Raw genomic sequence first — 25,334 nt, 5'->3', positions numbered from 1 at the left:
TTTTGACAAAGAAGCAAAAACCATACAATAGCAAAGGGAGAGTATATTCAACAAATAGCGATGGTCAAACTGGATGTCTGCATGTATAAGGATGCAAATAAATTCATACTTATCACCCTGAAGAAAACTCAAGACTAAATGGATGAAGACCTCAAGATTTCAAGAAGTTAGACCTCAGGGAGACAAATAGCCCTATGAAAAATGGGGTTCAGAGCTAAACAAAGAATTCACAGCTGAAGAATCCCGAATGGCTGAGAAACGCCTAAAGAAATGCTCAACATCTTTAGTCATAAGGGAAATGCAAATCAAAACACCCTGAGATTTCACCTCACACCAGTGAGAATGGCTAAGATCAAAAACTCAGGTGACAGCAAATGCTGGCCAGGATGTGGAGAAAGAGGAACGCTCCTCCATTGTCGGTGGGATTGCAGACTGGTACAACCATTCTGGAAATCAGTCAGGAGGTTCCTCAGAAAATTGGACATTGAACTACCTGAGGACCCAGCTATACCTCTCTTGGGCATATACCCAAAAGATGCCCCAACATATGACAAAGACACATGCTCCACTATGTGCATAGTAGCCTTATTTATAATATCCAGAAGCTGGAAAGAACCCAGATGCCCTTCAACAGAGGAATGGATACAGAAAATGTGGTACATCTACACAATGGAATATTACTCTGCTATCAAGAACAATGACTTTATGAAATTCATAGGCAAGTGGAGGGAACTGGAAAATAGCATCCTGAGTGAGGTAACCCAATCACAGAAAAACACACGTGGTATGCACTCATTGATAAGTGGCTATTAGCCCAAATGCTCGAATTACCCTAGATGCACAGAACACATGAAACTCAAGGATGACCAAAATGCGAATGCTTCACTCTTTCTTTACAAGGGGAACAAGAATACCCTTGGCATGGAAGAGGGAGGCAAAGTTTAGAACAGAGGCAGAAGGAACACCCATCCAGAGCCTGCCCCACATGTGGCCCATACATATACAGCCACCAAACTAGATAAGATGGATGAAGCAAAGAAGTGCAGGCCGACAGGAACTGGATGAGGATCTCACCTGAGAGACACACCCAGAATACAGCAAATACATAGGCAAATGCTAGCAGCAAACCACTGAACTGAGAACGGGACCCCCATTGAAAGAATCAGAGAAAGGACTGGAAGAGCTTGAAGGGGCTCAAGACCCCATATGAACAACAATGCCAACCAATCAGAGCTTCCAGGGACTAAGCCACTACCCAAAGACTAGACATGGACTGACCCTGGGCTCCAACCTCATAGGTAGCAATGAATAGCCTAGTAAGAGCACTAGTGGAAGGGGAAGCCCTTCGTTCTGCCAAGACTGAACACCTAGTGAACGTGATTATTGGGGGGGGGGTGGTAATAGGGAGGGGAAGCCCATATAGAAGGGGAGGGGGAAGGGTTAGGGGGATTTTGGCCCGGAAACCAGAAAGGGGAATAGCAATCGAAATGTAAATAAGAAATACTCAAGTTAATAAAGATAAAAAAAACCTCAAGATAAAAACCATATACACTAAATCTAATAGAACAGAAAATGGGGAATAGCTATGACCTCATTGGTATAGGAAACAACTTCCTGAACAGAACACCAATGGCTCAGGCACTAAGGTCAAGAATTAGTAAGTGGGACCTCATGAAACAGAAAAGCTTCTGAAAGTCAAAGGACACTGTCACCAGGACAAATGACCGGCTAGAGGCTGGGAAAAGATCTTCATTATTCCTACACCCAACACAGGGCTTATATCAAAATATACAAAGAGCTCAAGAAATTAGATATCAACAGTCCAAATAAACCAATTAAAAAGATGAGGTGGAGAGCTAAACAGAGAAGTCTCAACAGAGGAATCTTGAATCATGGATAAGCACCTACAGGTTTTCAATGTCCTTAGTCATCAAGAAAATGCAAATCAAAACAAACCCTGAGAGTCCACCTTACAACCACCGGACGGCTAAGATTAAAAAGTCAAAGGACAGCACATGCTGGCAAGATTGTGGAGCAAGGAGAATACTCTTCCACTGTTGGTCAGAGTGCAAACTTATACAACCACTATGGAAATCAGTTTGGTGGTTTCTCAGAAGATTGGGAATTGTTCTCCCTCAAAACCCAGCTATACCACTCCTGGGCATATACCCAAAATATGCTCCACCATCCTACAAAGTAAACTTGCTCAAATCTGCTCATAGCAGCTTTATTTGTAGTTGGCAGAAATTAGAATAATCTAGATGTCACTCAACTGATGCAGAAAATGTGGTATATGTGTCATTTGAATACTATTCTGCCGTTTAAAAAAAAGACATCATGAATTTTGCAAGCAAATGGGTGAAAAATATCATCCTGAGCGAGGCAACCCAAACCCAGAAGGACATGCATAGTCTGTGCTCACTTATAAGTAGATATTAGCCGTAAGGTACAAGATAACCATGCTATAATAAAGAATCACTGAAGCCAAATAACAAGGAGGGCTCCAGGGAGGACGCTGAATCTTTATCAGAAGGGGAAACAAAATAGGTATTAGAGGTGGAAGAAGGGAACTGGGTGGAAGATGGGATAAAGAAGGGAGCAGGGTGGGGTTGGCAGATCCTATGTAGAGAGAACCGGGGAGAGAGAAAGAAGATAGGCTGGGGGGACAGAGGTGGCAATGCCTAGAACATGCCAGAAACCTGAGGTGGGGTGAGGCACCAAAGTGTCTTTGGGGTCAACTCTAACTGAGACTCCTAGCATTAGGGAATATGGATCCTTAAGTGGCCACTTCCTGTAGTCAGGCAGAAACCCCAGTGGAAAGATAAGACAGCAACCCACCCACAAAGCCTTCGACCCAAAATGTGTCCTACCTACAACATGTGCAGGAAAAAAGATAGAGCAGAGTCTGTGAGGATGGCCAACCAATGAGCTGCAGTAGTTCTAAAAGTGAAGCATACTCCTGAAGCAAACACGTGGTTAAAATGAATGACATCTTCCTAGTTGTTAAGACTCAAGTGAAAGCAGTCTGTAGTAAGCAATGCTCTCTAGTTCTTATAGTAGCAGATGCAAACTGGCTTTAGATACCTGTCACTCATATGTTTTTAATTTAACTTAATTTAATTTTTATTTTTACTTATTCACTTTACATCCTGCTCACTGCCCTCCTCCTGGTCACCTCCTCCCATAATCCTTCCCCTATACCCCTTCCCCTTCTCCTCTGAGCCTGTGCCCTGCAAGGTATTCCCCACCCTGGCTCTTCAAGTTTCTGCTCAGCTAGGCACATCCTCTACCACTGAAGCCAGATAAAGCAACCCAGCTAAGAGAACATATGCAGGCAGCAGCCAATAGCCCCTATTCCAGTTGTTTGGGACTCACATAAAGGTCAAGCTGCACATCTGCTACATATGTGCCAGGGGGCCTAGGTCCAACCCTTGTATGTTCTTTGGTTAGTGGTTCAAACTCAGGATGCCCCAAGGGTCCAGGAGAGTTGACTCTGTTTGTTTTCTTGTGGAGGTCCTATACCGTTTAGAACCTGCATTCCTTCCTCTTATTCTTTTTATTTATTTTTTCCATGTCTGTCCTCGGGGTATTTTATTTTATTTTATTTTTATTGTTATTTTTTCTTTTATTTGATATTTCCTTACTTACATTTCAAATGTTATTCCCTTTCCTGGATTCCCAGACATAAGACCCCTAACCCATCCTCCTTCCCTTCTTCTATAAGGGTTTTCCCCTACCCCTCCACTCCCCCTTCCTGCCCCCACAACATTCCCCTACACTGGGGGGTCCAGACTTGGCAGGACCAAGGATTCCCCTTCCACTAGTGCCCCAACAAGGCTATTCTCTGCTATATATGCAGTTGGAGCCATGGGTGAGTCCATGTATAGTCTTTGGGTAGTGTTTAGCCCTGGGAGTTCTGCTTGGTTGGCATTGTTGTTCTTATGGGGTTGCAAGACCCTTCAGCTCTTGCAATCCTTTCTCTAATTCCTCCAATGGGGATCCCATTTTCAGTTCATAAGAGTCTCCAAGCTCCATCCACTGTTCGGCTGCCGGTGTCTGCATCTGTCTTATGTTATGTGGAACCTCTCAGAGGACAACTTGCTCCTGTCTGTAAGCATAACAGAGCATTATTAACAGTGTTAGAGATTGGAGCTTGCCTATGGCATGGGATGGGTATCTAGTTGGTCCCTTTATTGGTGGTCATTTCCTCAGTCTCTGCTCTATCCCACCCACCTGCATTTCTTATAGGACAGTCACTCTCATCTTAAGCCTCAAAGAACTCCATATATGGGTAGTAATAATTTTACTCAAAAGTGGTCCCAGGAAGAATCACACAAAATAGAATAAAAGTTAACCAACAGAAACAAATAATACTGGCATCAAAAACGTTTAGTACTTTAATTAAACAAAAATGCAAACAATAGGCTTTAGTTTTAATAATTTAGTGTGATCTCATGGAAAGTCATACAAACAAACTATTATGAGTGATTGTCCTAGGATATTTCTTTTCGTTATTTTTATTAATTTACATTTCAAATGTTATCCTCCTTCCTTGTTTCCCCTCTGCAAACACCCTATCCCTTCCCCCTCTCCCAATTTCTATTAGAATGTTCCTCAACCCACTCACCAACTCCCTCCTCACTGCCCGAGCATTGCCCTATGCTGGGACATCGAGCCTTCACAGGGACTCCCCTCCCAGTGATACCTAATAAGGTAATCCTCTGCTACATATCCAGCTAGAGCCATGGGTCCCTCCATGTGTACTCTTTGGTTGGTGGTTTAGTCCTTTGGAGCTCTGGAGATGGGGGTCTGGCTGGTTAATATTGTTGTCCTTCCTATGGGGTTGCACATCCCTTCAGCTTCTTCAGTCCTTCCCATAGCTCATCCATGGGGTTTCAGGTTCTATCACCAAGCACATCTTGGCATCAGGAATAGTGTTTGATTTTAGTATCTGAAGATGGTTGGATCCCTAGGTATAGCAGTGTCTCGATGGCCTTTTCTTCAATCTTTGCTCCACTCTTTGTCTCTGCCTTTACTTTAGACAGGAGCAATTCTGGGTTAATATTTTTTGAGATGGGTGGTTGGCCCCATCCTTCAACCAGGGACCATGTCTAATCACTGGATATGGTCTCTACAGGTTCTATCTCCCTTTTGTTGTGTATTTTGACTAATGTCATCCCTGTTGTGTCCTGGGAACCTCTTGCTTTCCTGGCATCTGGGACCTTCTAGTGCCTACTCCAAGCTCCCCTATCCCCCACTGCTATATGCCTCTGTTCAATTTCCTGACCCTCTGTACTTCTCCCCTGTCTCCTAACACACCTGACCTTGCCCCCCCTTTTCTTTCCCTCCCCTCTACCTCCCAGGTCCCTCAATTCTTCCACCTCATGTGATTATTTTTGTTCCCCCTTCTAAGTAGGGCTGAAGCATCCACACCTTGGTCTTCCTTCTTCTTGAGCTTCATATGGTCTGTGAGTTGTACTGTGGGTATCCCAAGGTTTTTTGTAATATCCACTTATCAGTAAGTACATACCATGTGTGGTCTTTTGATACTAGGTTACCTCACTCAGGATGATACTTTCCAGTTCCATCCATTTGCCTAAGAATTTTATGAAGTCATTATTTTTAATAGCTGAGTAGTACTCCATTGTGCAAATGCACTACAATTTCTGTATCCATTCCTCTGTTGAAGGGCATCTGGGTTCTTTCCAGCTTCAAGCTATTATAAATAAGGCTGCTATGAACATAGTGGAGTATGTGTGCTTGTTATATGTTGGAGCATCTTTTGGGTATATGCCCAGTAGCGGTACAGCTGGGTACTCATAACTATTCTCAATTTTCTGAGGAACTCACAGATTGATTTCCAGAGTGGTTATACCTATGTTTACAATCCCACCAGCAATAGAAGAGTGTTCCTTTTTCCCACGACTTCACCATCATCTGCTGAGTTTTTGATCTTAGCCATCCTGACTAAGGTCGAATCTCAGGGTTGCTTTGATTTTCATTTCCCTGATGACTAAGGATGTTGAACATTTTTCAAATATTTACATAATTGCTGTAGTAGCATGTATATGACTTATTACTTATCTTGTTCTATGTCTTGTACTTACCGAGGGCTCAAACATCAGTATGAGCATCTCTCTGGAAAGAGAACTAGGCCCTGTGTAACTACTTAAATTATGAAATAACAAATAATTATTGCTTATCTATTGGCATGTAACAAATTGTTCTCATAATTATGTTTTAAAACATCACTGTGTGTGTCTGCGCTTGAGTGTGTGTTACAGGTCTTTGCCTGCATGTATGTTTGTGTACTTCGTGCATGCCTTGTTCCCCTGGAGGACAGAGGAAGGTATTGGATCTATGGGACTGGAGTTACAAATGGTTATGAGCCACCATGTGTGTCCTGAAGATTAAACCCACATCCTTTGGAATGGCAGCTAGTGTGTTTAACTTTGAACCTGTAGCAATTTTTTAAAGACTCAATCTCTGGGTAAGAATCTTAGGAAATTTGGATCTAAAAGACAAGCAAAAGGCATGATCCTTATTCTAAGTACATTAATACATTTATGTTAATTGAGCTTCTGGTATATTCCTGAAATTAGACTAGTAGGTAAGGAGGAAAAGGCAAATAAAATATGGGCTTTGCCTAGGGCTAATTAGGCCAGTTAATGTATTAGCAAAAAAAAATAGATTCAGACAAAATTTGCAATTTGACGTGTAAGACAGAGAGTAGCAGAGATGGAGCCAAAGAGATGGGGGAAAAAATCAATTAATAGAAAGATTTGGAAGCCCTGCTTAAGCAGTTGATGAGAAGCCACTGGAAGTTTTTATCAAAGTGGTAATATAATCCAAAGTATAATCCTTGCTGCTGTGTGCAGGCTATGCATAAAAGAGACGCATATGGAGACGGAGAGATAAGCCTTTACGAGAAAGTACATAATCCATATTAAGGCAGTGGGAGAGAAATGAAATTTGATCTCAGCCTCTACTGACAGAAATATTCAAACTAATCTAGCCCTACCCCCAATCAGTCCTCACAGGCAAGCACCTCTGCTTACACCACGCCACCTTCACCCCGCCCTTGTTTTCCTGATAACAGAAGGGTTCCACCACATCATTCATACAAGTGGATTTTGGCCCACTGCCTGACAAACAGCAGATAGTGAAGACATTTGCTTTTTCTGGACTGCATGTCTTAAGGAAGCTGATACAGTGTAGACACATGCCTTCCCTCCTGTTTTTGTTGGCTTCTACTTAAGCTGGCAAGAGCACACGGCCTTGAAAGGAAGGGAATCGAGTTCAACAAAAATGACGAGCATCTGCACTCTGTGCACAGCCCTGTTATGAAACCTCCTCTCCCTGCTTCAAAGCCTGGACAGCAGACAGTGCCAACTTTTAGCTAATGAGACCACAAAGAAGAGAGAAACACCCTGTCACTTTTAGAGTATCAGTATTCAGGTCTCATTTCTTTGTACAAAATTCTTCCTATTCTCTAGATACTTAAAAGCCTGTGTCATGATATATAAGAGAAGATATAGTCAGCCTGTATTCTGTAATCTGAAATCTAAGCAACTTTCTAATAGCTTTCCTTTGTTTTCACTTCATCCATGGACCCTTAATAGAATCTTTAGCTCCTCACAGTTCCCTAGAAAGAAAAGCTATAAAATGTTTGGACCTATTCCCTCTATCAAATGATGGCTAGGAAGCATCAAGTTTCACTGGTCTTGTGGCTGTTGCTCTAGGTAAGTAGTTCCTTAAACTGGGAAGACGATTCTGAAGATTGCCATTATAAATTCCTTTTTTTCTGCTTGGGGTGATCATCATCTCTTAATTCCTCTATATGGATGTTGAATATGGCCTCTGGTAAAATCTGGCAAGTACAGCAATGCACCTACCATGTCAGTGAATAGAATCTGTGATATAAGTCTCTAAATGGGTCCTTGCTTCAAGCTACAGATGGCACGGCAGTTCCAATGCTGTCCACTGACCAGCCATTTGCTGAACATAAAATGTAAATCACCAGTGCCACAACCAACAGAGGTTTCGTCATTACTGTTCAAATGTGCTGTGGCCCATTTAGTAATATGGTCATTGACTATAATATGAAAGTCTGTTATCAAACTTTTTCAAGTAGAAGTCATCATTTTTATCACTGAGAATTTCTTCTACCAGTTGGATCAAGAATGTCAATTTGAAATCATCATATTCAGTAAAGATGCCTTACTCAAAAAGCAGTACGGCTGGTTTCTCTCATTTGTGGATCCACAAAACATAAAACCATGAATACATATGCATGTGTGTGTGCATATGTGTGTGCATGTGCCTGTTTATCACACACACAAACACAGACGAAGGGAGGGAGGGAGGAAGGGAGGCAGGGAGGGAGGGAGGAAGGGAGGCAGGGAGGGAGGGAGGAAGGGAGGCAGGGAGGGAGGGAGGAAGGGACGGCAGGAAGGAAGAATAAAAAGACAGTCTACACCGCAAATGAGGCAAAGAATACCATGAGATCATTAGATTCTAAAGTCAGCCTGCGTGTAACCCTTCTACCCCATGTGCATGAAGATAGTTCAAGGAAACTGCCCCAGATATTTGAAGGATAATCTGTACATGACAATTTTCCCTAACAGTGGGCTGTAAGGAGAACAAATTGGCTATCAAAATTACCCTAAATTGCCACAATATGTTCACTAACATATTTTCAGATCCTGCCCACTGAGAAAATCAAATGGATAAATATTGATTTCTTAAGGAAATAGCTAAGGTAAAAATGTATGTTGTCATAAAGTAACAAAAAGCATTTTAAAACTCTAAGTGCAAGTGGAATGTTCACATCTTAAAGATAAGAAGGTAATGAGCCTTATTGGAAAATTCGTGGAGACAAAATGAAAATTTTGACATTCAACCACAAAGACATGGAGCAGGATTCTTATAAGAAAAGCATGGGAAGGTGATGCTCTTGTGTTCAGTTGTTAAAATGTGATTCTTTTCATTAAATTATTACTTCTGGACCCAGGGGAAACTAAGAATGTCCACCACCCTCACATGGTCATGCATTAACTTTTAAAAACTCCTGTCTATACAACCAAGACCCCTATTCAAATGATGTTATTGGAAGACTGAAGAGATGACATCAAATGAATGTTTATAGAAAATTGTCAGTGTGCTGCGTGTGAATGTGCTTGTGCATGCATATGCATGTTTGCTCTGTGTGTGTGTGTCTGTCTGTCTGTCTGTCGGTCTCTCTCTTTCTGTGTGTGTGTGTGTGTGTGTGTGTGTGTGTGTGTGTGTGTGTATGACTGGGATCTGGGAAGGAGGTGCGAGAAAAATATTGCTCCCAAATGATAAGGGACTTCAAGTCATTCCTAGACGTCGTATCTGACTCAGACATGGAAGGCTGCTCCTAAGTGTCTCTGATTAAAATATCACTAAAATGGCAGTGCTCTCCTTCTCCTGGAAAGAAGACAAAATGTTACATGGGTGCCAGACTTGGCTTAATCCATGCCTGAGCTGCAGAAGCATATGACACAGTTGGATGGTCAATGCATGAAGGCAGAGGTCCAGCATGGTCAGGCACAAGAGAGCAAGTGGGGCTCTCCACAAAACATGTAATACGTATCACTGGGAGAAGAGAAAAGAAAACCAGCACTTTGCCTCCTCTATGGCTCATGGTCATTTTGTTGATGAATTTATTGATTCTCTTCTTTTAAATCATTCTTCAGAATGTGCTCTGTGATTAGTTTTTTTCCTCTGGTGCTAGAGAAGAGGATCCATGGTTAACAGTATTAACTGTTCATTAAGAGGACTGGAATTTTATTCCCAACCCACGCTGGCTCACAACCATCTGAAGCTCCAGTTTTAGGGAATCTGACATTCTCTTCTGGACTCCACAGCCATCACTCATGCTATGGTACACATATATACAGGAAAAACACCCAAACACACATAATTAAGTTTTTAATTATTCTTTATTTCTTTACAGTGAGTCTGTTATCAAATTTGTTCAAACTCTAGGAAGATCTAATTAAGGCCAAGGGTCAAGATGAAAAGGATGTGAGGTCCATACCAGTGAAAATGGCTAAGATCAAAAACTCAGGTGACAACAAATGCTGGCGAGGATGTGGAGAAAGAGGAACACTCCTCCATTGTTGGTGGGATTGCAGACTGGTAAAACCATTCTGGAAATCAGTCTGGAGGTTCCTCAGAAAATTGGACATTGAACTGCCTGAGGATCCAGCTATACCTCTCTTGGGCATATACCCAAAAGATGCCTCAACATATAAAAGAGACACGTGCTCCACTATGTTCATCGCAGCCTTATTTATAATAGCCACAAAATGGAAAGAACCTAGATGCCCTTCAACAGAGGAATGGATACAGAAAATGTGGTACATCTACACAATGGAATATTACTCAGCTATCAAAAACAACGAGTTTATGAAATTCGTAGGCAAATGGTTGGAACTGGAAAATATCATCCTGAGTGAGCTAACCCAATCACAGAAAGACATACATGGTATGCACTCATTGATAAGTGGCTATTAGCCCAAATGCTTGAATTACCCTAGATCCCTAGAACAAACGAAACTCAAGACGGATGATCAAAATGTGAATGCTTCACTCCTTCTTTAAATGAGGAAAAAGAATACCCTTGGCAGGGAAGGGAGAGGCAAAGATTAAAACAGAGACTGAAGGAACACCCATTCAGAGCCTGCCCCACATGTGGCCCATACATATACAGCCACCCAATTAGACAAGATGGATGAAGCAAAGAAGTGCAGACCGACAGGAGCCGGATGTAGATCGCTCCTGAGAGACACAGCCAGAATACAGCAAATATAGAGGCGAATGCCAGCAGCAAACCACTGAACTGAGAATAGGTCCCCTATTGAAGGAATCAGAGAAAGAACTGGAAGAGCTTGAAGGGGCTCGAGACCCCAAAAGTACAACAATGCCAAGCAACCAGAGCTTCCAGGGACTAAGCCACTACCTAAAGACTATACATGGACTGACCCTGGACTCTGACCCCATAGGTAGCAATGAATATCCTAGTAAGAGCACCAGTGGAAGGGGAAGCCCTGGGTCCTGCTAAGACTGAACCCACAGTGAACTAGTCTATGGGGGGAGGGCGGCAATGGGGGGAGGGTTGGGAGGGGAACACCCATAAGGAAGGGGAGGGGGGAGGGGGATGTTTGCCCGGAAACCGGGAAAGGGAATAACACTCGAAATGTATATAAGAAATACTCAAGTTAATAAAAAAAAAAAAAAAAAAAAAAAGGGGGGGGGAACAAGAATACCCTTGGCAGGGAATAGAGAGGCAAAGATTAAAACAGACACAGAAGGAACACCCATTCAGAGCCTGCCCCACATGTGGCCCATACATATACAGCCACCAAACTAGACAAGATGGATGAAGCAAAGAAGTGCAGGCCGACAGGAGCCGGATGTAGATCGCTCCTAAGAGACACAGCCAGAATACAGCAAATACAGAGGCGAATACCAGCAGCAAACCACTGAACTGAGAATAGGACCCCCGTTGAAGAAATCAGAGAAAGAACTGGAAGAGCTTGAAGGGGCTCGAGACCCCATATGTACAACAATGCCAAGCAACCAGAGCTTCCAGGGACTAAGCCACTACCTAAAGACTATACATGGACTGACCCTGGACTCTGACCTCATAGGTAGCAATGAATATCCTAGTAAGATCACCAGTGGAAGGGGAAGCCCTTGGTCCTGCTAAGACTGAACCTCCAGTGAACGTGATTGTTGGAGGGAGGGCTGCAATGGGGGAGGATGGGGAGGGGAACACCCATCAATAAGGGGAGGGGAAGGGGGGGATGTTTGCCCAGAAACCAGGAAAGGGAATAACTTTCGAAATGTATATAAGAAATACTCAAGTTAATAAAAAAAAAGAAGTTAGCATTTAGAACAATGCTGACAGTGCCCTGAGTTTAAATAAAATAATCTAGTTTTACATTTAAAAAAAAGGATGTGAGGTCATATAGTGACCATACCTGGCCATGATCTATAACACATTCCTTCTGGGCTTTTGCCATCTCATCTAATGGTAACTTTTCCTTAGTCCTCCAATCAGGAAGCCAAAGGCTTGCTCCACCAAGTGTTCTTGAGGCTTCCTCCATGCCTGTGTCAGTCTACAGCCTGGACTCTAATTTAATATTACCCTACTTGTACTCTGGAGGGATTATCATTCCCTGTGTGCAACTTCTCTAGGCAAAGACTGAAAAATGAGCACATTTCTTTGCATTACAGAGGATTGAATCCTCCTACATCCTGTTTCAGCTACTGTAAAATCTTAACATCCTTACTAGACACAGATGTATGTAATTGTCACTGTTAGACAGATACCATCCAGTGCCTGTCTGTTATCCCTAATCCCTCTATCCATTGCAGCTCTGGAGGAACCAAATCAGAGCATGGGAGAAGATGCATGAAGAAGGGAAGCCTCCCTGCTGCACTGCAGCCCTTTTCCATCGCTATAGTCCTAATCCTGGGGCACACTAAGGCAAGAGCAGAAACCTTGATTAAGTAATCCATTGAAATTTTTTGATTCTGAGCTTCTTTGCCTAAAAATAAATGGGAAAGTGCCCAGTCTACCCAAGAGGCTACATGGGAATAGAGGAGATGCTGACAAGGGAAAAGAACAAAAGAAGTCAAGGGAAAGGAGCTTGTACCTTTTCAAGCCAGTTCAATGCATGTATGCATCTATGACCTCATTCTAAGATAAAGATTTGATAATGCTAGTAGAGCTGACATTGATTATCTGGGAGATGACATGAATACTGTCTATCTGTCTTTTTGTCAAACAGATAATTATTGCTGTTGAAATTATTATGGTCAAAAAGGAAGTACATTGGAAAGAATATTTAAACTAAAACAAGTGCATCAAGAAGTCTCAAAGTGAGGCAGATTACAAGACTTAAAATTTTAAAAAAGTGATGCAGCTAAACTAGCCATTGTATTTTATTAGACGTATGCAAACCATTTATCAGTCAGTGTTTCCTTTCTCAATTTTGTATTAGTTAAAAGGGTGTTGTTCTTAGCCTCTTCTTTCAAGTGTGATCCCATCTGTGGCATCTCTCTAACTTACTTTCAAACAAATACAGAAATCTTCCCTCCCAAGGGAATCTAATCCCAATACCAGAGAGCACAAACCTTCTGTAAATGTTTCCTGTAATTAAGAATACAATTCTATTTCTAATCATATCTTTGGGAGAAACACAAATGAATCCCCTTTCCTGTGACAACCTTGAAAGTTTTAAAACTTGTCATAATCCCAGAGAGTACCTTTTCCCCGGGACAAAGAGCCACAAATATTTTTTTCATAAGGCTGACCCAGTGTATGCTCATTCTCCTCTGAACACACAGAATTTGCTAATGCTTCCATATTGTTTTTTATATCTTTCTCTGTATATAATGAAACCTTCTCCTTCCTGTACGCCCATCAATCCCATACATAAGCTAGGTGCAAAAATAGAGCAAGACTGCCATCTCCTGTACTCAATATTATAGTTACATTATTTTCCCTTAAAGATCAATTTACCCAAACTATTATTAATACAAAGGCATGTGTCTCCTTTGTGTACAATGAGAAATAGACACACAGAACCCTGTTATCAATGAAATTTTTCTCTTTTCATGGAAGAGAAGATGGAACAAAAACTGGAATTAGTAATGTATTATTTAAAACTGTTAACATCCAAAGAGCAACACTGTTTTTCTCTCCTATGTAATGCTTCTTTGTATGATATTTCCTTTTTATTAAAAATAGATTCATACATGCACGCATGCACACATGCACACATGCACAAGCATGCACACACACACACACACACACACACACACACACACACACACAAAATAAGCATGAAAGATCTTTCCATCTTCTGAGATCTTCAATTTCTTTCTTCAGAGTCTTGAAGTTCTTATTGTACAGATCTTTCACTTGCTTCATTAAAGTCACACCGAGGTACTTTATATTATTTGGAACTATTCTGAAGGGTGTCATTTCCCTAATTTCTTTCTTAACTTGTTTCTCTTTTGTGTAGAGGAAGGCTACTGGTGTATTTGAGTTAATTTTATACACAGTCACTTTGCTGAAGGTGTTTATCAGCTTTAGTAGTTCTCTGTGTGGAACTCTTGGAATCACCTAAATATACTATCATATCATCTGCAAATAGTGATATTTTGACTTCTTTTCCAATCTATATCCCTTTGATCTCCTTTTGTTGTCTGATTGCTCTGGCTAGTACTTCGAGAACTATATTGAATAAGTAGGGAGAGAGTAGGCAGCCTTGTCTAGTCCCTGATTTTAGTGGGATTACTTCAAGTGTATGTCCATTTAGTTTAATATTAGCTACTGGTTTGTTGTATATGGCTTTTAATATGTTTAGGTATGGGCCTTGAATTCCTGTTCTGTCCAGGACTTTTATCATGAAGGGGTGTTGAATTTTGTCAAATGCTTTCTCAGCATCTAATGAAATGATCATGTGGTTTTGTTCTTTCAGTTTGTTTATATACTGGATTACGTTGGTGGCTTTCCATATATTAAACCATCCTTGCATACCTGGGATGAAGCCTACTTGATCATGATGGATGATAGTTTTGATGTATTCTTGGATTCAGTTTGCAAGAATTTTATTGAGTATTTTTGCATCAATATTCATAAGGGAAGTTGGTCTGAAGTTCTCTTTCTTTGTTGGGTCTTTGTATGGTTCAGATATAAGAGTAATTGTGGCTTCATAGAAGGAATTCGGCAGTGCTCTGTATGTGTCAATTTTGTGGAATAGTTTGGATAGTATTGGTATGAGGTCTTCTACAGTATTTGGTTTGAGCCTATGTAGGTCGGGGCTATCTAGCTTCTGGTTCCTGATTATCGAAGAATTGGCAGGTATGAGTTCCATCTCCTGGAGTGGGTGTAAGTTAAATCAGACATTTGTTGATCACTCTCACAAACTTTGCACTGCCATTGTCCTAGCATATTTTGCAGGCAGAATAGTATGGCAGATCAAAGGGTTTGGGGGGTTTTTGGAGGAGGTGGGGTGGAGAGGTATTTTCTTTATTTACATTTCAAATGTTAGCCCCTTCCTCAGTTTCCCTTCCAGAATCCCCCTATCCCATCTTCCCTCCCTCTGCTTCTATGAGAGTACTCCCCACCCACCAACTCCCTCCTGCCTCCCTGCTGTGGCATTCCCCTACACTGGGACATTGAGCCCAGCTGTCACAGGACCAAGGTCCTGTTCACTTCACATGTCCTCTTTAGGTTAAGTCTCTGGGAGCTCTGGGAAGATCTGGTTGGTTGATATTGTTGTTCTTCCTTTGGGGTTGCAAACCTCGGGTTGGTGCTTATGGGTGTTTTTAATTGATTGTTTTGCTTTGCTTTGCTTTGCCTTGCTTTGTTTGGTAGCCTGAAGAGTAACTTTCCATACCAAAGACACTAAAACATAAAGGTTCAAGTTCTATGTGTGCACCAGCTCAACCAACACATGTTCAAAGAGTTGTATGGCTGAAGTCTTCAGCCATGTGAGCTTGCTATTAATTTGCGGAAAGGAGACTAATGTCTGGGCAACTGCCTGGATTGTTTGGGGATTTCCATAGGACCCCTTTGACCATCAACTCCATTGGATGTAACCCTCAATACTGTAAGCTCTGTTTGGTAATAAAAGATGGCCAAATGATACTCTATTTCCCTCATTATTTGGAGAATTCATTGGGATTGCCTTCATATATTTTAGGAAGTTTCTACTTCACTAGATCTCCTTACCAACCCTAAAATGTTCTTCAATTTTATGTCTCTCACTACAACCCAATCTAGCTTCCCCCTCCCCACCTGATCTTCTCATTCTTGTCCCTTCCCTCACCCCTGTGCACTCATAACATCTCTTCTATTTCTTTCTCCCAGCGAGATCCTTGTGTTTCCTCTAATCCCTTCCTCTATGTTTAATTTTTCTGTTACATGCTTGGTTATCATTTATTTAAAGGTTCATATCTACATGCAATCAAATTCGTACTATATGTATCTTTCTGTATCTGAGTTCCCTCGCTGAAGACAATATTTTCTAGTTTTATCCATTTTCCTGCAAATTTCATGATGTAATTTTTTAACAGCCTAGAAATATTCCATTGGGTAAATGAGCCACCTTTTCTTTTCATCTATTGTTCCACTGAGGAATGTCTATATTGTTCCCAATTTCTGGGTATTATGAATAGAGCAGCAATGGATATGATTAAGCAAGTGTCTCTGTGGCAGAATGAAGCATCCTTCAGTAATATGCACAAGAGTGGTATAGCTGGGTCTTAAGGTAGATTGATTCCATCTTTCTGTGGAACCACCATACAGATGTCCATAATGACTGTACAAGTTTACATTCTTGCCTGCAACGGAGGAGAATTTCCCCTTTCTCCACATCTTCACCAGCATGAATTGTCACTTGTATTATCAATCTTAGCCAATCTGACATGTGTAAGACGGAATCTCAACGAAGTTTAAATTGAATTTCCTGATGACTAAGGATGTTGAACATTTTTTTAAGTTTTTTTTTTTATTTTTAAGGGTTTTTTTGGGGTTTTGTTTGTTTGTTTGTTTTTTTGTTTTGTCATTTGAGTTTCCTTTATTGAAAATTCTCTATTTAGGTCTGCATCCTATTTTAAATTGGATTATTCGTGTTCTTACGTGTCTAATTTTTTTTTAGTTCTTTATACATTTTGCATATTAGCCCGCAATTGAATGTTGAGTTGGGAAAAGTCCTTTTGCATTCTGTAGGCTGCCACTTTAATTGATGGTGTTCTTTCCCTTACCTCATTTGTATGTGGTTCTGATAATTATTTGTTGATCTTGGTGTCTATGCCACTGGTGTTATGTTCAGAAAGTCTTCTCCTGTGCCAACAAGTTCAAGTTTCTCTTTCATTGGGTTCAGTGTATTTGGTTTATGTTGAGCTTTTTATCCACTTGGACTTGAGTTTTGAGGATGATAAGCATGGATCTAATTACATTCTTCTATAGGCAGACATTCAGTATCGCTAACAGTGTTTGTTGAAGATATATTCTTTTTTCCAGTGTGTACTTTTGTGTTCGTTATTTTAAAATAAGACATTTATATGTGGGTAGACTTAAGTCTGAGTATTCAATTCCATTGATCAATGCCTCTGATTTTATGCTAATACCATATTTTATCTTTTATTATTATTATTACTATAGCTATGAACTACAACTTGAAATCAGAATGGAGAAACCTCTAGCAGCTCTGTTATTGTTCAGGATACTTTTTAGCTATTCTAAATTTTTGTTTTTTCATATGAAGCTGAGAGTTTTTCATTCAAGATCTGCCAATAATTATGTTGAGATTTTGATATAGAGTGTATTGAATCTGTAGATTGCTTTTGGTAAGATGGCAAAAGATTCATTTACTATGTGAATCCTGCTGATCCATGAATGTGGGAAATCTTTCCATCTTCTGATATCTTCTTCATTTTTATTCACTTGGTTAAAGTCACTTTACAAAATTTTATATTATTTGAGGCTATTGTGAAAGATGCAGTTTTCCTGATTTCTTTCTCAGATTATCGTTTGTATATAAGTGACCTACTGGTTTTTGTGAGTTAATTTTGTACCCAGCTACTTTGCTAAAAGTGTTCATCCGTTGTGGGATCATTCACATTTCCCTGGTGGAATTTTGTTTTGTTCACTTGATGTGTATCATCACATAGTCTTTAAATAAGCATGCATGGACTTCTTTCTTTACAACTTCAACCTTTTATATTCTTGTTTCTCAGCTACGATTCTTACTCTTGTTCCCTATTTGATTTTTTTTGTTCATGATATCCACAAATATGATCATCTAGTGTCTATAAACCTATAACAAATCCGTATCTATTCCTATATTATTTTTGTATTTTATTCTATACCTTACTGTCATCATTTCTAGAAATCACAGGCATACCTCAATCTCAGACCTAACACAGATGCTCTGTAGAAAGAAAGAGGTATATATTTTCAAACATAACCTAAGGAAATGCACATCTCCCCATACTTCCCTAAAAGAAATTTAAAATGAACCCATCATTTTGGAAGAAAGAGATGGTAAGTGCATATGAAGAAAACATAGGAAGATCTAAAATTTACTCCTAGAAGAAACTTCATGTAAAATAAAAGAGTTTTATTTGATTAAGCAACAAAATAAAGTTACTTGTTGGTTATTCTTCCTCCTGTGCTCTCCCCAACCCCATATTTTCAAACCCTTCCTCACTGCACATTTCCCCCAGCTAATAAATTTTATAAATACCTAAAACAGCATTTTAGAATAATAACTATACTAATATGCTAAGAATGAGAAAATATAGAAAGATGTAAAATCATATATTTAGAATGTGTAGAAGATCAAAACTGTCATTTTTAATACTATAGTTGTTCTATCTTAATTTTATATTACTGTTATTAAGTTGTTACTATTTGAAGATGTGTCAGTATTTAAAATAATGGCTTGGGTAGTATATCACCATAACAGCAAGCCAAATATCTATAATAAACAAAGCAAATATTAAACATGGAACCAACTGCAGAGTGAATCATTTCATCAGAAAAGATGACTATGAGAAAGTGAAAGAAAAGAAAGAAAAAACTGAAAATTATTTTTAAAATAACTCTAAGACTCCATTTTAAAATAATCACCTTAAATGTAAATGGATTAAATTTACAGAGTAAGCCGTTTTAACAAACCCAGCTACCGTTTCTTTATGAAACTCGTTATTGCTAAAAGCACACATAAGCTATTTCATGCTAATGGAATCCAAGGGAAAGCTGGAATACTTAGATTTGAATTAGGGAAAAGACTTTAAACCAAAAAAAAAAGGAAAGAAAGAAAGAAAAAGGAAGAAATGAAAATTTTAATATATCTCTCCATTTTGAAGTATCTAGATATGGAAAGAAAATAGTAATAAAGCTGAGAATATATAGACTGACATACAATAATGAAGGGGACTTTAACACCCCATGTTCAGCAAAGAATGGATCATACAGAAAAAAAAGTTAAAAGAAGGCAAGATTAAATGTACCCTGTACCAAATGAACCCAACAGCTACATAACATGCATGAAATTTAGTGTCAAAATCTTCTCACATTTTAATTTGGAAATATATATATATATATTTCTAAATTATATATATCAAGTATCCCTTCATAACATGAAAAATAATGTTGTAAATCAATAAATAAAAAGAAATTCTTTAGAAGTTATATAAATATTTAAAAATTATATAGCTTCCTGTGAAGTAACTAAAGAGGAGAGAAATGGAATATTATCAGAGTTAAATTATCGTGAGTGTCATTTCTACTGACAATAATGAATAGTATCCATCCACGTCTACAGACTGTTGATGTGCAGCTGTGACTATCACAGAGACATTTTGGAGAACTAAAGGAGTATTACTTTACATTACTTCGATAGAAAAGGTTGTGTTTCATGTCTAATCGCATAGACAAGCACATAAACACTGAAAACAACCAAGAGTGCTTCATCCATAATTTTATTTTTTTCAGATTTGGATATGTTTATGGTTTTAGGCCATATCAAAGACAAAATTTTCATTCTTTCTAAAAAAATAATGAAAATAAAATCAACAAAATACTTATTGCTCCAGTTGTTTTGAATTCTACTTATAGAACTTAGTTCCTTTCTCTCTCTGCCTCTATTTTTCTCTCTCTCCTCTGTAACCTTTCCTCCGTCCAACCTCTCTCTTTTTGGGGAAAAATAACAAGAATATTAAGGTAAGAGAGAACAGTCCTTCACCTTGCAAAATTTTAAAGTATCAGAATTCTGAGTGAATCACTGCAGATGTGAATAAGTAATGTCATCGAAACACTGAGATGTCCTGAACCACTCTAGAAATTAATGGACTGAATGTGATATACTGGTGCCTCTTTCATGCATCTATAATTGGAGTGCCAATTTATTTCCAATCACTTCAAGCACTGTAATTATAGAGCATCATCGCTGCCTGTTTAACATTCATATGGGAAGCTGTTACATGAATGCCAGCCAGGGACCAATATTTTGCAAGTGAGATACATACACAAAATGCAACAAAATAGAATATGTCCTAGTTTGTTTATCAAAAACACCTTGAACCTAGGCCAAGGTGGACAGAATTCCTAGAGCAGTAGAGTAGTTTGCAGATTTGTAAGTCATGAAAATCATGCTTAAACCTATCATTAAGAATGTGGAGAGAGGGGCGGGAGAGACAGCTCAGCAGTTAAGAGCACTAGGTCCTCTTCCAGAGGTCCTAAGTTCAATTCCCAACAACCACGTGGCAGCTCATAACCATCTGTAATGAGATCTGGTGCCTTCTTCCGGTGTGTCTGAAGAAAGCTACAGTGTACTCATATAAATAAAAAATAATGAAAAATATTTTAAAAAAATAATGTGGAGAGAAGGAAAGCAAAGAATGATAACAGGCCATTATGGTATTGCTCAAATGATGACACTTCAACAAGCATTATGAAAACATTTGCTGCATAACAGGCATTCTTCTAGGTATTGAAATAAAAGGGGGAAACACTCATACACATGTTCAAAATAGTGTTGTCATAGTGAGAGGTGGCTGCTGACTGTACTATGGGAGGGTAGTTTGACCAAAATATCTACTGAATACTATTATTTTCATTGCAAATCTGGTGACATGAAAATATATGTGTCTAATGAAGACATTTACTCCAATTTTCTTAATTTCTGAAACCAACAATAGTTTGAAAATTCAAGTTGACACAAATTTTGGTGGAAATATTTACACCAAGTTTTGATTATGACTGAAAAATAATATTCTTCTGTCTTTTCCTTTAATACTCTTAAGCTCCATTGATTTGATTATATTTATGGATTCTACTCCTGAACTTTGCTACTTTATTTACATTGCCCATCCTTCAAAGGATGAGGAGAAACATAGCCTATTCATTGAGATATCCCTGATGTCTGTCATTCCACTAGGAAGATCCCAGTCATTGTGCAAATTCTGAGTAATTATATAGATAGAATTCCACTTTGTAGCAGAATTCATATTTGATACCTTCCTCCCATATCATATCATATATATACATGTATATACATGTACATGTATATGTATATATATATATATATATATATATAATTTAGATAAGATCTCTAAGCCTAAAGGCCATAAATTGTTTACTTACATTAAAATCAGAATTAAATATTCTCGAGGCATAGCACAAAACCTTCTAGAGACTTTTTATTATGTTCCATTATTTGGAAAATAAATTCACACCTCCATATTCAGTATCCAGAACTTTGCATTATCCATTTGTATTCTAAGTTTGTAACTTACTCCACTATTGTGAAACTAATGTTGTTCTAGAAAAGATGATTAAAATTTTGAGGGGGTTTGTAATGTAATTTACAAATTTTACATTTTCATATAATATTTAGTGCCAATTTAGGTACTATATTTATATACTCATGAAAATTGTCATGATGAGAATTTTATCAGTATACAAAATTATATTGAAAATTACTTACTCACTGAGCTAGATATTATGTTCTTAAATCAATAAGAATAATATAGCTTATATGAGAGGAGAAAAAAACAGGAAAAGTTCAAGAGGATAGCAGAAGCAGAGAAAAGGAATTTTAATCAAATTGAATATCTAAAGCCATGACTGTTCTCTGTGAATAGCAAGATGGACAAAAACTCCGGGTGTAGTACAGACCTCCTAAATAGTGACGGATTTATATGTGTAACTATAATAATGGTTGTTTATACCAGCTCATGTGGGTTTTATTACTGTTCATAAAACACAATAGCAATCATAAAGTATGATTAATAAGAATGAATCTATTTAGACTGATATTTTAATTAACTTAGCCTAGAATTATCAATTTGCTGTTGTGGAGAAGCCCGACTGACCCAAAACCCTCTCAGAGGCTCTGGTGAAAAAACAAAGGGAACCTTAGTTCTGTGTCTTCTCCAGGAGTGGACTTAGCAAGGCTGGCCTAAGACCAGAGTCGGTGCCTCTAAGGAGACAAGGTTGCAGTTTCTGGAAACCTGACTTTTCTTCCTCAACTATGGTAATTAGCCCTAAGATACCTTGTCTGTAGTATCCTCTGTTCTATCTGTCAGCATTGTTTGACTTAGCTCTCTGATGATTTTGGTGTACTTTTTTTTCTCCTCTACCAACTGTATATAAAATGCTGTACATTTAATAATTTTGCTTGGCCTAATCATCAGCCTATATTTCTCATCCCTGTCATTCCACTTGACACTCTTTTGTTTGGGATCTTATTTCTGTGAGTTCAAGTCATGCTATGGAAATAGACATCTATCCAGCTCTTAGCATGTGCCTTTAGCTCTGCTGGCTCTCTGTATACATCACTTCACTTCATGAGCTCAGCAGCATGCACATTCGCATTATTGCTTCCCATGGTTACAAAGTTTAGAAAAGATAAACAAATCACTCAAGGTCTGTCAGCTAGTCAATTCAGAGCTAGGATTTGAACCGAAGTCTTAAAATTCAAAGATTATACCTCCTTTATTGTATTAAACCTTATCTGGGAAAAGTGAAAATCAACTGACTGAAGACAACAAGACGTGAAATCTAAGCATTTTATATTCTCAGGCACAGTGGATTTCAGAAGGCTAAGAAATTAGACAATGCGGATATGCCCAAGAGAGGTATAGCTGGGTCCTCAGGTAGTGTAATGTCTAATTTTCTGAAGAACCTACAGACTGATTTCCAGAATGGTTGTACCAGTTTGCAATCCCACCAAAGATGCTCCAACAAATAACAAAGACACATGCTCCACTATGTTAACACCAGCCTTCTTTATAATAGCCAGAAGCTGGAAAGAACCCAAATGCCCTTCAACAGAGGAATGGATTCAAAATATGTGGTACATCTACACAATGGAATATTACTCAGCTATCAAAACCAATGACTTTATGGAATTCATAGGCAAATGGATGGAACTGGAAAATATCATCCTGAGTGAGGTAACCCAATCACAGAAAAACACACATGGTATGCACTCATTGATAAGTGGCTATTAGCCCAAATGCTTGAATTACCCTAGATGCACAGAACACATGAAACTGAAGAAGGATAGAAGGATGACCAAAATGCGAATGCTTCACTCCTTCTTTAAAAGGAGAACAAGAATACCCTTGGGAGGGGATAGGGAGGCAAAGTTTAGAACAGAGGCTGAAGGAATACCCACTCAGAGCCTGCCCCACATGTGGCCCATACATATACAGCCACCAAACTAGATAAGATGGATGAAGCAAAGAAATGAAGGCCCACAGGAACCGGATGTAGATCTCTCCTGAGAGACACAGCCAGAATACAGCAAATACGTAGGCGAATGCCATCATTAAACCACTGAACTGAGAACGGGACCCCCGTTGAAGGAATCTTAGAAAAGACTGAAAGTGCTTGAAGGGGCTTGAAACCCCATCTGAACAACAATGCCAGCCAACCAGAGCTTCCAGGGACTAAGTCACTACCCAAAGACTTACCCATGGACTGACCCTGGGCTCCAACTTCATAGGTAGCAATGAATAGCCTAGTAAGAGCACCAGTGGAAGGGGAAACCCTTGGTCCAAGACTGAACCCCCAGTGAACGTGGTTGTTTGGGGGAGGGCAGTAATGGGGGAAGGATGGGGAGGGGAACACCCATAGAGAAGGGGAGTAGGAGGGGTTGGGGGGTGTTGGCCTGGAAACCGGGAAAGGGAATAACAATCGAAATGTAAATAAGAAATACCCAAGTTAATAAAAATGAAAAAAAAGTAAAAAAAGAAAAAAAGAAATGTAAATAAGAAATAATAATAAAGAATTTAATAAAGATGGAATAAAGAATCAGAAACAGAAAGTTAAAATAATAATAATAGTAATACCAATAATAATAAACACTACTGATTATTTGAAAAAAAGAAATTAGATGATGAAGAACTTGAAAAGAATCACTTCCTGTCAGCCATATATTGCCAATGGAGTTTAAAGCTCTTGATTGATACAAAAATGAATTATCATCTTTGAAAAATGGACAATTCTGTATCTGAATATGGATGTGAATATGAATGGGCCTATGGAAGAAAATTACTCTAAAGAAAATACAAATATCAAAATTCTAAATATTTTTCTAACTAATCTAAGTCCTCATCCCCAAAGTTCACACACACACACACACACACACACACACTCTCATACACACATATATACACACACTCACACACAAAACCAGACACACACATTCATGCCCATATGCATATACACACACACAAACACTAACACACACTCAAACATATACATAGACTCACATACTTACACACATACACACACACACACACACACACACACACACACACACACACTTGTGTGTTGTTTTAGTTTTCCAAGATGTAGAACTACACAAAACTAGTGCTGAGCATAACAGATGAGAGAGAGGACAGGGAGAACATGAAGATCTTCAAAAATATTATATTACATAGCAGTTCCAAGGTTCACAATGATAAGCATATATTTAAAATAATTCTTAATTGAAAATGAGAGAGAGAGAAAGAGAGAGAGAGAGAGAGAGAGAGAGAGAGAAAGAGAGAGGGAGGGAGAGAGTAGTACTTTGGGGATGAGGTCTTAGATTAGTTAGCAAAAGTATTTAGAAACAAGGCCTGTCCTGGACCAATGTTTGACCAATATCTCATTTATCAATAAAATGTGATAGTGTGGGGTAATTTGTAAATGAATGAGCACACCTAGTGTTATATTTAATAAGTTATCCTCACACTGTACCCTATATATTTAAGTATGAGGAGATGTGTTGGTTGGGTAGGGGAGTGATTTTTATCAACTAAAAAAAATGAGAAGACAAGATTATCAAATCATATTAGGGATTTCTATGGAAGACAATAGAATCAAATTTCTCTACAGTCATGTAAGACAAGACAAATTACCATAATGCAATTTAATGAAGATAAATGTAAATAATCCACTAAGCCCCTGAAAAATCAAATACCTAAGTACACAATGATTAAGATATTAACTAATTGCCATTTAGGTGTAAAAGGCCTAGACAAAAGCTGACAGTATCTTCCATGGGAGTCAATATTGTGACATTGAAACTGCTGACTTAATTTCAGACCACAAGATTCCAAGCTCAGCTTCAAAACACCAATGACAGCATCCATATTGTGCTTCATCCTGATAACTCACAAAGAAGGATTTCCCTTATACACAAAATATTGAGTAATGCACATTGAAATGTTGAGAACCAAGGGCAAGAGACAAATAATTAAAGTGACAAAGGAAGAATACTAAGTAT

The sequence above is a fragment of the Rattus norvegicus genome, chromosome 1, assembly GCF_021556685.1.
Source record: "Rattus norvegicus strain SHRSP/BbbUtx chromosome 1, alternate assembly SHRSP_T2T, whole genome shotgun sequence".
Classification (NCBI taxonomy): Eukaryota; Metazoa; Chordata; class Mammalia; order Rodentia; family Muridae; genus Rattus; species Rattus norvegicus.
Note: the sequence above shows the minus strand (reverse complement) of the source record.